The sequence below is a fragment of the Phaethon aethereus genome (genome assembly GCF_964289735.1).
Source record: "Phaethon aethereus genome assembly, chromosome: 8".
Classification (NCBI taxonomy): domain Eukaryota; kingdom Metazoa; phylum Chordata; class Aves; order Phaethontiformes; family Phaethontidae; genus Phaethon; species Phaethon aethereus.
This window is the reverse complement of record NC_138584.1, coordinates 21,618,476-21,633,256: the sequence shown is the minus strand read 5'-3', so window position 1 is coordinate 21,633,256 and position 14,781 is coordinate 21,618,476.

Genomic DNA, 14,781 nt, shown 5'->3' with positions numbered 1-14,781 from the left:
AAAGTAGTGGCAGTCACTGTCCTAACCCTTACAACACACCAGTCAATATTCCAGTAGGCCAATATCCCATGAAGCCATCCTGGATTTTCCTCCTCAGGTAACAGGTTGAAAAATGGTTTAATTATGACATAGGTTTGTGTCCTTATTGAATTAACTTCCATGTCAGTTGAGGAATGACTAGATGCTAAGCGAGGATCTTGGGATTTGGTTCTACACTTCCCAGAAACCTCAAGCTGCCGTGAGGTTGTATCTTGCAGCGATGTAAGCCCAAAGGGAGCAGAGGAGGAGGTGTGACCAGCTAGATGTGGACACAGGGATGGAGAGGACTGTGGTCAGATGAAGTATACAGAAGGCTGGAATAGAAGATGTTCTTTTCCATCCTCTCAAGTCACTCACAGTTACAAATGTCCTGGTTAACAGCTCCTGGAAGCACCAGCTCTCTGCTGCTTTTGTGCTCTGCCCCGCTTCTCCCTGTCCTGCCATGGCCAGAGCCCTCTTTCCCCTTGCCCCCATTCCTGCCTCACCACCTCCCCACAGCTGTATTCCGTCCTCCTTTCTCCCAGTGACTCCTCAGGAATTTGTGCATTTCCTATCTGAGGACTCTTGCAAAAGGAAAAATGCTTGAGGACTGTGGTGGGGAACAAAATAATACTCAGAAAAGGAAAGTATTGGATGATCATTCAGGACTTAGAGCAGAAAGTTCATCTTATGAACTGCCAAGAGTGTTATAAGTCAAAACAAAACACGTGAATTAAAAAACCCAGTTGTATCATCACTGACTTTTTGCACTATCCCTTCCTGGGCAGAAGGTTCTCTGTCATGCATGGGCCAAGAAACCAATTATTCCATAATGTTTTTTCTCTGTGATACCATCTCCTGCATTCAAGGTTTCAGGAACATGGTAGTTCACAGGGGAGTTATAAAATTTGGAAAAAAGTTGGCAGTAGCCCACAGAGCACAAGGGAAGTCCCTCTACTCAATGACAGCATGGACAATGCTTTGACAAAGAGACAGCAGAAGAAATAGGAGGCACGGGTCCTCAGGCATCCCAATATTATCTGATTGCTTTTCTAGCATCCCAGTCACTTGGCAAAGCACTTGTTCACACGGACTGACTCCAGAAAGAGCTTCCTCTGGATGCCAGTACTACACAGCAGAGAATCACAGAATCACAGAATCACAGAATCACTAGGTTGGAAAGGACCTTTAAGATCATCAAGTCCAACCATTAATCCAGAACCACCATGTCCCCTAAACCATGTCCTGAAGCGCCACATCCACACGTTTTTTGAACACTTCCAGGGATGGCGACTCCACCACCTCCCTGGGCAGCCTGTTCCAATGCCTGACCACCCTCTCAGTGAAGAAATTTTTCCTAATATCCAATCTAAACCTCCCCTGGCGCAACTTGAGGCCATTTCCTCTTGTCCTATCACTAGTTACTTGGGAGAAGAGACCAACACCCTCATCGCCACAACCCCCTTTCAGGTAGTTGTAGAGAGCGATAAGGTCTCCCCTCAGCCTCCTCTTCTCCAGACTAAACAACCCCAGTTCCCTCAGCCGCTCCTCATAAGACTTGTGCTCCAGACCCCTCACCAGCTTCGTTGCCCTTCTCTGGACACGCTCCAGCACCTCAACATCCTTCTTGTAGTGAGGGGCCCAAAACTGAACACAGTATTCAAGCTGCGGTCTCACCAGTGCCGAGTACAGGGGCACAATCACTTCCCTGCTCCTGCTGGCCACACTATTCCTGATACAGGCCAGGACGCTGTTGGCCTTCTTGGCCACCTGGGCACACTGCCGGCTCATATTCAGCCGGCTGTCAACCAGCACCCCCAGGTCCCTTTCCGCCGGGCTGCTCTCCAGCCACTCCTCCCCAAGCCTGTAGCATTGCATGGGGTTGTTGTGGCCAAAGTGCAGGACCCTGCACTTGGCCTTATTAAACCTCATACAGTTGGCCTCTGCCCATCGATCCAACCTGTCCAGATCCCTCTGCAGAGCCCTCCTACCCTCCAGCAGATCAACACTCCCACTCAGCTTGGTGTCATCTGCAAACTTACTGAGGGAGCACTCAATTCCCTCATCCAGATCATCTATAAAGATATTGAACAAGACTGGTCCCAGAACCGAGCCCTGGGGAACACCACTCGTGACCGGCTGCCAGCCGGATTTAACGCCATTCACCACAACTCTCTGGGCTCGGCCATCCAGCCAGTTCCTCACCCAGCAAAGAGTAAACCCGTCTAAGCCTCGAGCCGCCAGTTTCTCCAGGAGAATGCTGTGGGAGACGCTGTCAAAGGCTTTACTAAAGTCCAGGTAGACAACGTCCACTGCCTTTCCCTCATCCACTAGGCGGGTCACCTGGTCATAGAAGGAGATCAGGTTGGTCAAGCAGGACCTGCCTTTCATGAACCCATGCTGGCTGGGCCTGATCCCTTGGTTGTCCTGCAGATGCCCTGTGAGCACTCTCAAAACCAACCGCTCCATAATCTTCCCTGGAACAGAGGTCAGGCTGACAGGCCTGTAGTTCCCAGGATCCTCCTTCCGGCCTTTCTTGTAGACGGGTGTCACATTGGCAAGCCTCCAGTCTTCTGGGACCTCCCCTGTTAACCAGGACTGCTGATAAACGATGGAGAGTGGCTTGGCAAGCTCCTCCGCCAGCTCTCTCAGTACTCTTGGGTGGATCCCATCAGGCCCCATAGACTTGTGGATGTCCAGGTGGCTTAGCATGTCCTTGACTGCTTCCTCCTGGATTATGAGGAGTACATTGTGCTCTCCATCCCCGTCTTCCAGCTCAGGGGGCTGAATATCCTGTGGATACCTGGAGTGGCTATTAAAGACTGAGGCGAAGAAGGCATTAAGTACCTCAGCCTTGTCCTCGTCCTTGGAGACAATGTTCCCCGCCATATCCAGTAGGGGATGGAGATTCTCCTTGCCTCTCTTCTTGTTGTTAATATATTTGTAAAAACATTTTTTATTATCCTTTACGACTGTGGCCAAACTGAGCTCTAGCTGGGCTTTTGCCTTTCTAATTTTGTCCCTGCTTGACCTAACGAGATCTTTGTACTCTTCATGAGTTGCCTGTCCCTTCTTCCAGAGGTGATAAACTCTCCTCTTTTCCCTGAGTCCCAGCAAAATCTCCCTGTTCAGCCAGGCCGGTCGCCTTCCCCGCCAGCTCTTCTTACAGCACATGGGGACCGCCTGCTCCTGCGCCTTTAAGATTTCCTTCTTGAAGACTGTCCAGCCTTCCTGGACCCCTTTGTCCTTCAGGACTGTCTCCCAAGGGACTCTCTCAACCAGTGACCTGAACAGGCCAAAGTCTGCCCTCCGGAAGTCCATGATAGCAGTTTTGCTGAGTCGTCTCCTTACTTCACTCACAACTGAGAATTCTATCATGTCGTGGTCGCTAAGCCCAAGACGGCCTCCGACCACCACATCTCTCACCAGTCCTTCTCTGTTTGTAAACAGCAGGTCCAGCAAGGCACCTCCCCTGGTGGGCTCACTCACCAGCTGTGTCAGGAAGTTATCCTCCACACACTCCAGGAACCTCCTAGACTGTTTCCTCTCTGCCGTGTTATACTTCCAGCAGATGTCCGGTAGGTTGAAGTCCCCCACAAGAACAAGGGCCAGCGAATGCGAGACCTCCGCCAGTCGCTTATAGAATGTCTCATCCGTCTCTTCATCCTGGTTGGGTGGCCTGTAACAGACTCCCAGCAGGATGTCTGCCTCATTGGCCTTCCCCCTCATCCTTACCCACAAGCACTCTACTTGGTCTTCACAATCTTCAATTTCTATGCAATCAAAACACTCCCTAACATACAGAGCCACCCCACCGCCTCTCCTTCCCATTCTATCCCTTCGGAAGAGCTTATAGCCATCCATTGCAGCACTCCAGTCATGAGAAGCATCCCACCATGTTTCTGTGATGGCAACTACGTCATAGCTGTCCCGCTGCACAATGGCTTCCAGCTCCTCCTGTTTGGTGCCCATGCTGCGTGCATTGGTGTAGATGCACCTGAGCCGGGCTATAGATTTCAACTCTGGCACGTTGAACCTACCCCTAGGTTCAACTCTAGTGAGCCCGGTTTTAGCCCCTCCCCCCTCCAATTCTAGTTTAAAGCCCTCTCAATGAGGCCTGCCAGCTCATGAGCAAGAATCCTTTTTCCCCTCGGCGTCAGTTGCACTCCATCATTTGCGAGGAGACCTGGTGCCGTGTAAACCGCTCCGTGGTCAAAAAACCCAAAATTCTGACGACGGCACCAGCCCCTGAGCCATGTGTTGATCAGGTGTGCTTTCCTGTTCCTTTCAGCGTTCTTCCCCGTCACTGAAGGGATTGACGAAAACACTACCTGTGCTCCCGCTCCATTGACCAGTCGCCCCAGTGCTCTCAAGTCCTTTTTGACTGCCTTCGGGCTTCTTAGCGCAACCTCATCGTTGCCAACCTGCATGACCAACAGCGGGTAGTAATCAGTGGGCCGAACCAGACCAGGGAGTTTTCTGGTAATGTCTTTCACCCAGGCCCCAGGGAGGCAGCAGACTTCCCTGTGAGTTGGGTCTGGTCGACATATTGGGCCCTCTGTACCCCTTAGGAGGGAGTCACCTACAACAATCACCCTCCTCTTTTTCTTAACTAAGGACGTCTTGATGCGTGGGGCTGGTTGACACACCCTAGGCACCCCCTCGGATGGACCTTCATCAGGGTCCTCATGTTCCTGTCCCTCATGTTCCAGAGCCCCATACCTGTTGTGTAAGGGCAGCTGGGACGGTGAGGGAGGCCGAGTAGGGAGAGAGTTTGTAGCAGCTACAGAAAAGTTCAGGCTTTCTTGCTGCCTGGGACAATGACCTAGAGCTGTATTCTCACTCACTTCTTCATGCTAGAGGCTCATGTTCCTGTGGCGTTAGGGCACTGGTAGCTGAGCTCTGGCAAGTCCTGTTGAAGCATTTTAACGTTAAAGCCTGTAGTATGGCGATTTGACTCTCTGTTAGAGACCACCACTACAACAATTTATCTCAGTTGCTTCAATGAAAAGCTTAGCATCTTAATTTAAACTGAATTACTCATTGCTAAACATTTCTGTTTGTTCTCTAATGCTAGCTGCTGGATTGTGGCATGCCTTGAAGAAACTCAGAACATGCCCATCACAGTTGCGCATTATTTTGTATGATGCTGATGCTCTTTTGACTCTAAAAGTAAACTGTTTAACTTGCATCCTTCAGACCACTTTTCACATGTGTCTGCCCTTTCCGCTGGAGTTGTTTATTTTGACTATGTCCTTTTAGCTTAAATTGGTGTAATTGCATCCCTGATATGAGAAATTAACTAATTATATAAATAAATCTAGTGATTTTTTCCCCAGCTTGGACTCCTACACAGAGGTCTAGAAGTCAGTATTTCTATCTTACATTAGCCCTGCTTATGGCTGAAGTAGGACTGAAGAGATCCTTCTGATCTGGACTCACCGCTCCCCAGGAGTGGCTTGCAGCCTTTTTCCCTTCCCCACTGCCACTGGACAGTATGCCCATCCTCACCCAGAGAGGTTAGAGCTAATTCACGCCCCATCAATATGTACAAGTAGTTCAAATGATTTCTTCCAATGTTCATTATCTCGTACTTGTCTGCATTGAACTTCATTCGGTATCTTGTTATTCAGTCACTCAGCTTTTATTAGCTCCTCCTGAAATTCCTTACTTTGCTCATTGGTTTGTATTAACTTAAATAATTGTGTATTGTCAGCAAATTTCAGCACCTTGTTATTCATCCCATTTCCCATATCATTAAATATGAGTGGTGAGCAAATAGCGGAGGAAATTATTCATGAATATTCATTTGAAGTTAAAAGCAAATTCCATTTTGACAGCTTTCGTGACTAGTCCTTGTTCACTTTCTGCAAACAGTTGAGGGCTAAAGATTTACTAGTGCAAATGCATGCAGGAAATTCACATTTTACTCCCATATACAAATAATCCCTCCAAACAAAATTCAACCTGCACGTTTCTAGACAAATCTCACATTTCGGGGGTAGAGGGGATCTCTCTAGAGAGGGGACAGAGTCCCAGAAGCTAAGGGTATGTTTTGGAAGACCTCTGCCTTTCTCACGCAGAGACAATCTGACACAAGGTACGTAAGGAGAGAACTGCGTTTCTGACACATCTCATTTGCCACCCATATTGGCGCCCACCCAATGCCAAGCAAAGACTCGCAGTCCTGAGCAGCCCTCCGTTGCCATCTGCGCTGGCTCCTGAGCTATCCCATATTTCCAACTGTTGTGGCTTATGGATTGGCTGTTCCACGCGTCCCGGCACTCTGGTTCAGTCCCATCTGGTAGGGGATTATGGGCTTCCGGCAGGTTTGGTTGTACAGGTGCTACCTGGTAGTGGTCAACTGAGCCATTGGCAGCTCCGGCTAACAGGCTACGGGCCACAGTGTCACCGTTCTCCTCTGCAGCTACACACCCAGATGAAGCCCCAGGCAGGCAACCAGGCTTTGAGGGACTCTGCTGACCTTAGCCACCTCAAGAAGTAACAGTCTCCCTCACCCCTACGGCATAGATCGCACTGCTTGCACGAGGCACAACTCCTTTTGAAACGTGACCCTATGTATTTCTAAAATAACGTAAGAAGATACGTCACAAATCAAGATCGTAAAAGAATGAGATATTTTATAATAGCAGTTAAGAACCGGACCAGTCTGTTACCACTTCTGATATGCGTTGCGCAGCAGCGCTAACCAAGGTCGAGGTTATCTTTGAAATCCGTGCAGATGCTAGAATGGGAAAACAGAAAAGCAAAGCCTGTGAATATGGCAGGGAATTTGCAATACTGTGACACAATGCATGAATGACACTGCTATAGCAGAGAGATTAAATTGATTTGACTTCCATATGCCACGAAGAAGTTGAATGGAGGTAGTTGGTGGGCAGCTTAATTTGATTCCCCCCCATCATTTATTCCTTATTATTTTTAAGTAGCATTGATACTGTGTTAAGTGCATGTATAAGGACAAGAAGCCTCTTCAGTTGCCTCAGTAAAATCAGGTCTCTGCTCCACATTAAGCTCTGTGTGAACACAATGTCAAAGTTCTCAGACACACACTCACACAGGACCATTTGGCCGTTTGGGTGATCAGCCTAAATTGTTTTAAGGTCTGTGATGCACTCTAGTATAATGATGAAAACAGAATGGAATATAGTCTGCAATGCTCAAAAAGCAGCAAGAAATATGTATTTGCCTCTGTCATATATAGTTCACTATGTGAACACCAATGTATGATATGCAGTCCCTGAATAAATTCCTGCCTGCAAGATAAATGTAGGGAAATTTTGCTTATGTGTGGCTACAGGACTTGTTCTTTAAAAGAACCGAAACACAATTAGTCTATTCATGTACTGCCTGAACTGGTACACCACAGTCCTCACTTACTAATTCAGATTTTTCAGATTAACTGTTTTAAGTATTTTCAAAATACACTGCTGCTATATGTATGTGGCATAGTCAGTGCTGATTATACCATATGATACAGCTTTTTTCATTATGTTGCGGGAAAGGAGACGTGCAGATATTCATATGCAACTTCCTTCACAGAAATGCCTGTATTTAAAGTAAAAGGAAATTAAAATGAGATTCCATTGTTTAGATGAGAAAGTGCAAAGGTTCATGACTAAATTAATGTAATTCTGATTTTGACCTTTAGACAAAGCATTTAAGAGCTTTCCAATAATGACATCATACGTACTTGGTGCTTATGCCTTAGTTTCCACTGTTTTAATTACTTAAAGAAAACAACAACTAGAGGTTTATAGCATAAGCATGATATACTATATAGGTTCTAACCTTAACATTCATCACACTTGCTTTAATTCAACGATGAAATGCTGGATTTCAGCTAACAAATCGCTTCCCCACAGCCTTACAGCCATGATCCTAGAAACATCCAGGCACACAAATGTATGTATGTGAGAAGTTCCAGTGGGTTTCAGGGAACTACGGGGAAGTGGAACATGCACATGTACATTTTCTATTCTGTATTTCACCTTGTTTGCCAATCTCCAATCTTTAAAATTCTCCCCTGGGTATCTCAAATTATCTTTTATTTCAGTATGTTCAAAGCCTCCCTATCAAGAAGAGGGTTTCCTTGGAGATTTTGAGATTTTGAGCTCACTGAAGTCAAGGGAACTATGCTGCTTTATGTAAGCTGAGGATCTAGTTTGATAGTCTCATCTTTGTGAACACAGAGCAGAATGAATTTATTCAAACTTATGAAAGCCACATGAATAACTTTGTTTGAAAATTCTGTTGTACCCCCTCTGCATTTACAGTGTAATTTAGCAGACCGAAATTAATTTTTCTTCCCCAATTATGTTTTCTACAGACACTGGAAAGGTTGATGAGTACAATATAGTTGTAAATGATGTGCCTTATTTATGTTTTTTTCTTTATGGTCCATTACTGTAGGATTTGAGTGGAACCATATGATTATAATCTTAGGTTGTCATGCAAATGGGCTCATTTTGTTCCATTTCCCATTCCTCTTACCACCCTTGTCAATACGATGGATAAATCTTGCTCTGTGTTCTGTTCCTCATAGACTTGCAAGCCTGTCGTCAGAGTGGATTAATCTTCTGCCTGTGTTATCACAAAATTCTGTGTCCTAACAATGACTTATCACTGAATTTAAAGCCTGATATACTTTATACTCAATCTGTAGACTTAGTCTTGCAACAAAAATTGTAATGAGAGCTAAAAATGGTACAAAACTAATCCATTCTTATCACAGGTTTTGAATTGTAATTTCATGTATTTCCTTGAACGGAGCGTTTTACTGAACAATACCAAGAGAGAACATGGTAGAATAACGTACTGGAAATTTCAATTTTAAATGTCAGCTAGAGTAAACTTCCAAATTGTCTAATTAAATGACCATAACTGTATTAAAGGTTATTGCCAGCACAACTGCTGCACAAGCAGTTCCTTCGATAATAGCCAGGATGTGGACAAACTGTTATTCAACAGCATATAAAAACACCATTAAAAATAATGATAATGGTGGGATGTAAACCTAGAATAATACAAATTTTAGAGTTACTGCTTCCGCATATAATCCCTTAACTCTCTCCTTCATGCTTAGCTATTGCATGGGTTTTAAACTGATGTGTGGTTGTTATGTATGCTTGTAATTTATTCTTTTCTCAGGGTTCTCACACTGGTCTACATTATAAGAAAAAGATGTTTTAAGCATTTCTTTAAAATACATATTTATGTATGTGGTCAAGATGTTAGATCAAGTAAGAAAAGTTTAATATCTCTTGCTCTCTTACGTAATGTATAAAAGGCCAAAAGAAGCCCATTTAAGCTACTCTGGATGAAGCCAAAGTCTTCTGAACTTTAAGCTACCTTGATGTTTTATTACCATATTAGGCTTGTCTACATGGGGATTTTAACATGAGGAAAAGAAGTCAGTGCTAGACTATGTTAAATGGAAGTAAGGGTTTCCACACCACTTCCTAAAGCTGATTTACAGAAATCCCCATGTTAACCATTTCATTTACAGATTCTGTTTGTTTGACTTCCTAGTTGACAATTTTGGCCAGAAGCCCAGTGCAAACTTTTGCACCTCAGCTCTGTGATTTTTCTCACCGTGCTTTATGAGATGCCTCCTAGAACTGGCAGGAGGCCTGAGACTTGCTGTGTTGAACTGCCATGGTGCTTCTCCTGTAACTCAGCTGTGTTTTGCCAGCTCCATTTCTAAACTGCCATGAGAGCAGCCTGGAAGACACACTGCTCGCTTACAGCAGTCTTTAATATAAACAGGATAATGTCTTGAACTGGCACGCACACAGTCTCGGATGGATTTGGCTTTGTAGCTTTGGAGGAGTAGCATTATGGTTTCAGGAGAAGGAAATCTGGAGGATGAAGTAAGCAGCAGTGTGTGGGTTTTTTTTATTTTTGTTTTTGCTTTTTTTTCCCCCCTTGGAGGCATTTCTCTGCAAATGCTTTCACAAAGTGCAACATTGCTGCTTTACTTGGTGAGCTGTTGAACGCCTGCTAGGCTGCAACCCTGGGAGGAAAGGCAGCGTTGAAGAGTTTTATGTTGGAGAAGGTGATGATCCTGCTAAGCTGTTTGTCGCTCATTTGAAGTGATAGAACATCCACATGAAAACCCTTTTTCTCCCCCACATTTAAAGCAGTAAGATACCTTTGTTGCCTACAATACTGAAGGAGGCTCAACTTGCAAGGCAGCAACAACAAGCAGGGAATGCACTGGGTAGTTTGCATGTTCCGTATAGGCATTAAGCAAATCCAGCCAGGCCTGCATATACAGTGCTGCCACTGGGTGAGAAATGGCTGCCTCAGAAATGGAAGACGACCTGGTTAGAAGGACAGTTCTAAGGATGAAACTGTCTTAAAATGAGCACGCTGGAACAAATCATGTGCTTTGCCATGAGCTCTCCTTTATGACATCCACACCCACAGATCTCACTATTCACCCACAGTGCAAAGTGGGCTTTAAAAATTATTAAAGTTTCTTAAGAACTGTTCCTAATTCAAACATTAGTCCATCAATGCTGACATCTATACATTCTGATCTGTGGGTGCCACACCGTGTTTCAGCCCCGATGCTCTCTCTGCACTACACCACTGACATAGGGCTCAGGCTTGGGACTGGGCTTCCATTCCTGGCTTTTACAAGCTCCGCAGCACAGACTCAGAAATGACTGTGCACAAAGAGCTTTCACTCGTCTGCCAGCTCATATAATTTATGATCACCGTTAAAAGTCTCCCCCTGGTCAGACCTCAGCATGGATGAAGAAAGGATGGGTTTTTTTCCCTTTATGGTATCTTGGGAACCTGTCACCTTTTCTTGGGTGCCTGTTGGGTTACAGCAATTTGTGAGAAACTTTCCAGTGTGTTGGCAAACACGCTGTATGTGTGCACTGGTGGAAGGGCTTCCTAAAGTACTCGCCATTTCCCAAGAAAACAGACAGGTGTTGGGAGCACTGACCAAAGCTTAGTCCTGTCCTGTCTTCACTCGCTATCACAGAGCATTTTTCCTTTGCCTTGGCACTGGGTGTAGGAGCAGGAATTACCATCTTAGTCTTATTTGCTCCAACAACATCTTGTAGACGTTTGCTTTTGTGACACTCCTCCAGATGGGACTGAGCACGCAGCTCTTTGAGTCCCAGAGCTCTACAGATGTCCAGATGGAAGACTAGGGAGCGCAGCAATCAGTGTGTAATTGGGTAAGTGATAGACCTGCTGCAAAGCAGCATTACCTCAGCCTTAAGGAGGATTAATTACAAAGGACCTATGATGCCAATTAATTCTCTTTAAAAAGTTGCGTGTGGATTCAAGACACTTTGTCAAAGAAGCTGTAGTTAATTCAATGTACTACGCCTACATAAATAAGCGAATGTTGCAAGATGTTAAGCACTTTGTATATCACAGAAATGGAAGCATCCGAGATATTTCTTTGTATTCTGTAAGCAGTAAGAAACTGATCCCCCCTGCCACCAGAGATGGTCTTCCCAAAGCAGCCTGTAACCTCTAGCTCTGTCTCACATAACAGCACCCAGTGCTGAATGCTGAACGTGAAGCTTGATCCCAAAGTGCTGATAAAATACAGCTGATTTCTCAGCTTAGGCTGACAAGATTTGTTCATGCTTAAAAAAATAACATCTCAAGTGACAAGGCCTCAAGATTTCAAAGGAAGCCTAAGAGAGTTTTGTTCAATCAGAAGGTAAGAGAGATGCTCTTCCTGACACATCGCTGCAGTCTCGATGGAATAAGATAGACACCAAAGAAGGGGGAAACACTCCTGATCAGGTTAACGGGAAAACTTTCCTTGCGAGCGCTAATTGGAATGCAAATCTTTGTACCATAAAAAACCTGAGCTATGAATAGAGCATTGGAGTTCAATTGATTAAATGTGTCAGTTTCTAAAAAAGCAGGAGGTACCTGCTCTGATATACCCGACTCACAACAGTTTTATTAACAGATATACGGCACTTCAGCTTCCTTAGAGATGCAGGCATCATACACCCTGTGTTTTTACACTGAAGCGGGTTTCCTGCGACAGGCACACGAGGAAGAGGCTGGTTCATGAGGTGACCGGAAGGTGCCTGGCCATGGGGCGCTGGCACCACCGCCGCCGGCGCAATGACGGAGGTAGCGGAGATGTGCAACAGCCAGAGGTGGGGCTGGCAGCACCGAGTATCTTGCAAGTACAGACGTTTGCCATTGTTCCATGAAAGAAATTACAGTAAAATGTGTTATACATAAGCTTGTGAAATACCAGGAAATTAAAGAGAAAGGAAAAAACCCTAAACACCTTAGGCTAATTGTTTTAATTTCATTGCCAAATAAGTTTTAGCACTAATGTCATGATTTTTTTTTCAAATTTTCTGCTGTGAGAAGCTAACAAATTTATGAATCTCATACTGAGTGATGCAGTCACCTTTGGATGGGTATGACGGAGCGTATGGGTGTATGTGTTCAAGGAGAACGTTGGCCCATCTGCACAACGCTTCTCAGTATGCAACGTGACGACTTCCCCCACAGCTGCTTTCTCATTGTAACTCAGGTGGGGTGGTTGCAAAAGTCATATATCCAGTAAGTCACTCTACAGATGTTCACTTTCACCCTATGAATCTTCTCCCTTATTTCCTCAAAGTAAATAATATTTTTCTGAAATCCTGGACCAACATTTATCGGAGCATGAATCGGAGCTTTTCAAAATTACTGTAATTAATGAAAAGCCTGTAAAATCCTTACCTATCCAAGGGCAAGTACAAAATCCTGCAATGAAGTATCATTAAAAATTATGGTAGAAATTAAAGCTGAACTAGAATGCATTTGTTAATCTTCCCTCCAACACCCAACTTGAAAAAAAGACTTCATGATCCTGTAATCCAAAACAACAAAACTCAGGTATATAACATACTGCATGGTATCATGCTGTTTCATTAATATGATTACTATATGACTTGTGTTTTATTACTGGAATAATATTTAATAGTTTATGCTTGCATTTTGTGTTGCATACCTGGTCTCACATTATAGCTCAGAGATTTATTCTTTAAAGCAGAGACTATGAAAAGAGGAAATAAAAAAGGTAAATCAATAGGCTTGTGTTTGTGCTCTGTGTATAACCACATGAAGCTTTTCTGATTTTCCAACAATTCTAAAAAGCCTGAAACGGTTCCAAAAAACCTGAGTCAAAATGAGAAAACATGAACTGCCTGAAAACATAACATATACTTTTAAAAATTAAAATAGTAAAGAAAAAAAATCTTCAAATAGAAAAATCTTTTCAATTTAAAATACTGAAATATCAAGATATTGAATCAGAGCAAAGCATCTTCACTTCTATTTCCTTTTTTTAATTTAAATTTCTGTCCGTCTCTTCTTGACACAAACAATTCAGAGAAATTGAGATGGAACCAAGGAAAAACTAATTGCCACCCAATCAGTGTTTTCCAACAAAATTTGACCTATCTCTACCTTTCTCCTGATGCTTGGCAAGGAGATTAATTTGTTTATGAATTTTTCAAGTTTATTTTTTATGTTTTTCTAGAAAAAAACCCCAACCATGATTATGGAAGAAGTGCCAGCATAAACATATTTGACAGCTCATGGAGAGATAACTTGCTGCCATTAGTCCTGCTGATCAATAACAGCATACATTTACCCTGCACCGAGTCCTCCTTCTGAAGGTATGACCAGTTAGATTTGGAAAGATTAAGTAAAAAGCGAGTAACTTGTTACCATGCAGGTGCATCGAGGCTTTGTGGGCGTGGGAAGGTGTGGGCAACGTCTTGGGGACCAAAGCCTAAAGCTGTGGTAGGACTGTGGTGGCCAAGGGTGGGTGATGAGGGGCTGGCCCCAGCCAGCGTTTCATGGCCAAAGCGAACACAGCAACACGAAATTTCTGATCAGCCAGACACCCAACAACTCATCACTGACCTCAACCAAATGAACCCTTCGTGGTCAGGGAAAATGAGTCCTGCGGGAGGTGGTGGACAGCAAACCTGGCTGCCCACCCGTCCTCACGGGGCAGCACACGTTCAACGGGGACGGACAAACCAGGAATGTGAAATGTAAACCATTCCTCCCTGTTTAGGGGAATCTGGGCCTGAAACTTGCATAGTGTGACTTTGTTCAAAATGCCACAGCAGCCAGTTTCTGGGCTCAGAACATCTCAGTAGTGGAGCAGAAAGCATAAATATTGCCGTTTAATTAACATTATACAATATGTTTCCTATACAAGCTGACATAACTGTCTATATTTCAAGTGGTAGGTTTATACAGCAATAGCTGGAAACGAGCAGATTTACTGCAAATACTACCATAAATAAACTTTCCCAAACCAACATCGGTAACACAAACAAACGATTATGCCTGTTGTCTGAAATGCAGCAAAAAGCAAAATTGTGGCAGGTGTGACACCTGATAGCTAAATTGAAATTTATAGAATGCATATGGCAGAATTTCATTTTTCTTTTTCATTTAGTGATCAAAAACTAGATGACAGACAGTGTAAAATGAAAACAGATGTGATGAATTTCCGCATGGATCCTGCCAAGTTTCATTTTCTCCCCAAGTTCTTGGAAAGCCCAGAACCTATTCCCACGTGCACGGCCAGAATTTGCAGATTCTGCGCTTTACTTCTTCATCCTGCCATCTGACAGGTTGCCAAGTCCTGTGTGCTGCAGAGTGATTGCGAAGACAAGTCTGTTTATTATGGTATCAAGATCTTGATAGCCTAATTTTTATATGGCATACAAA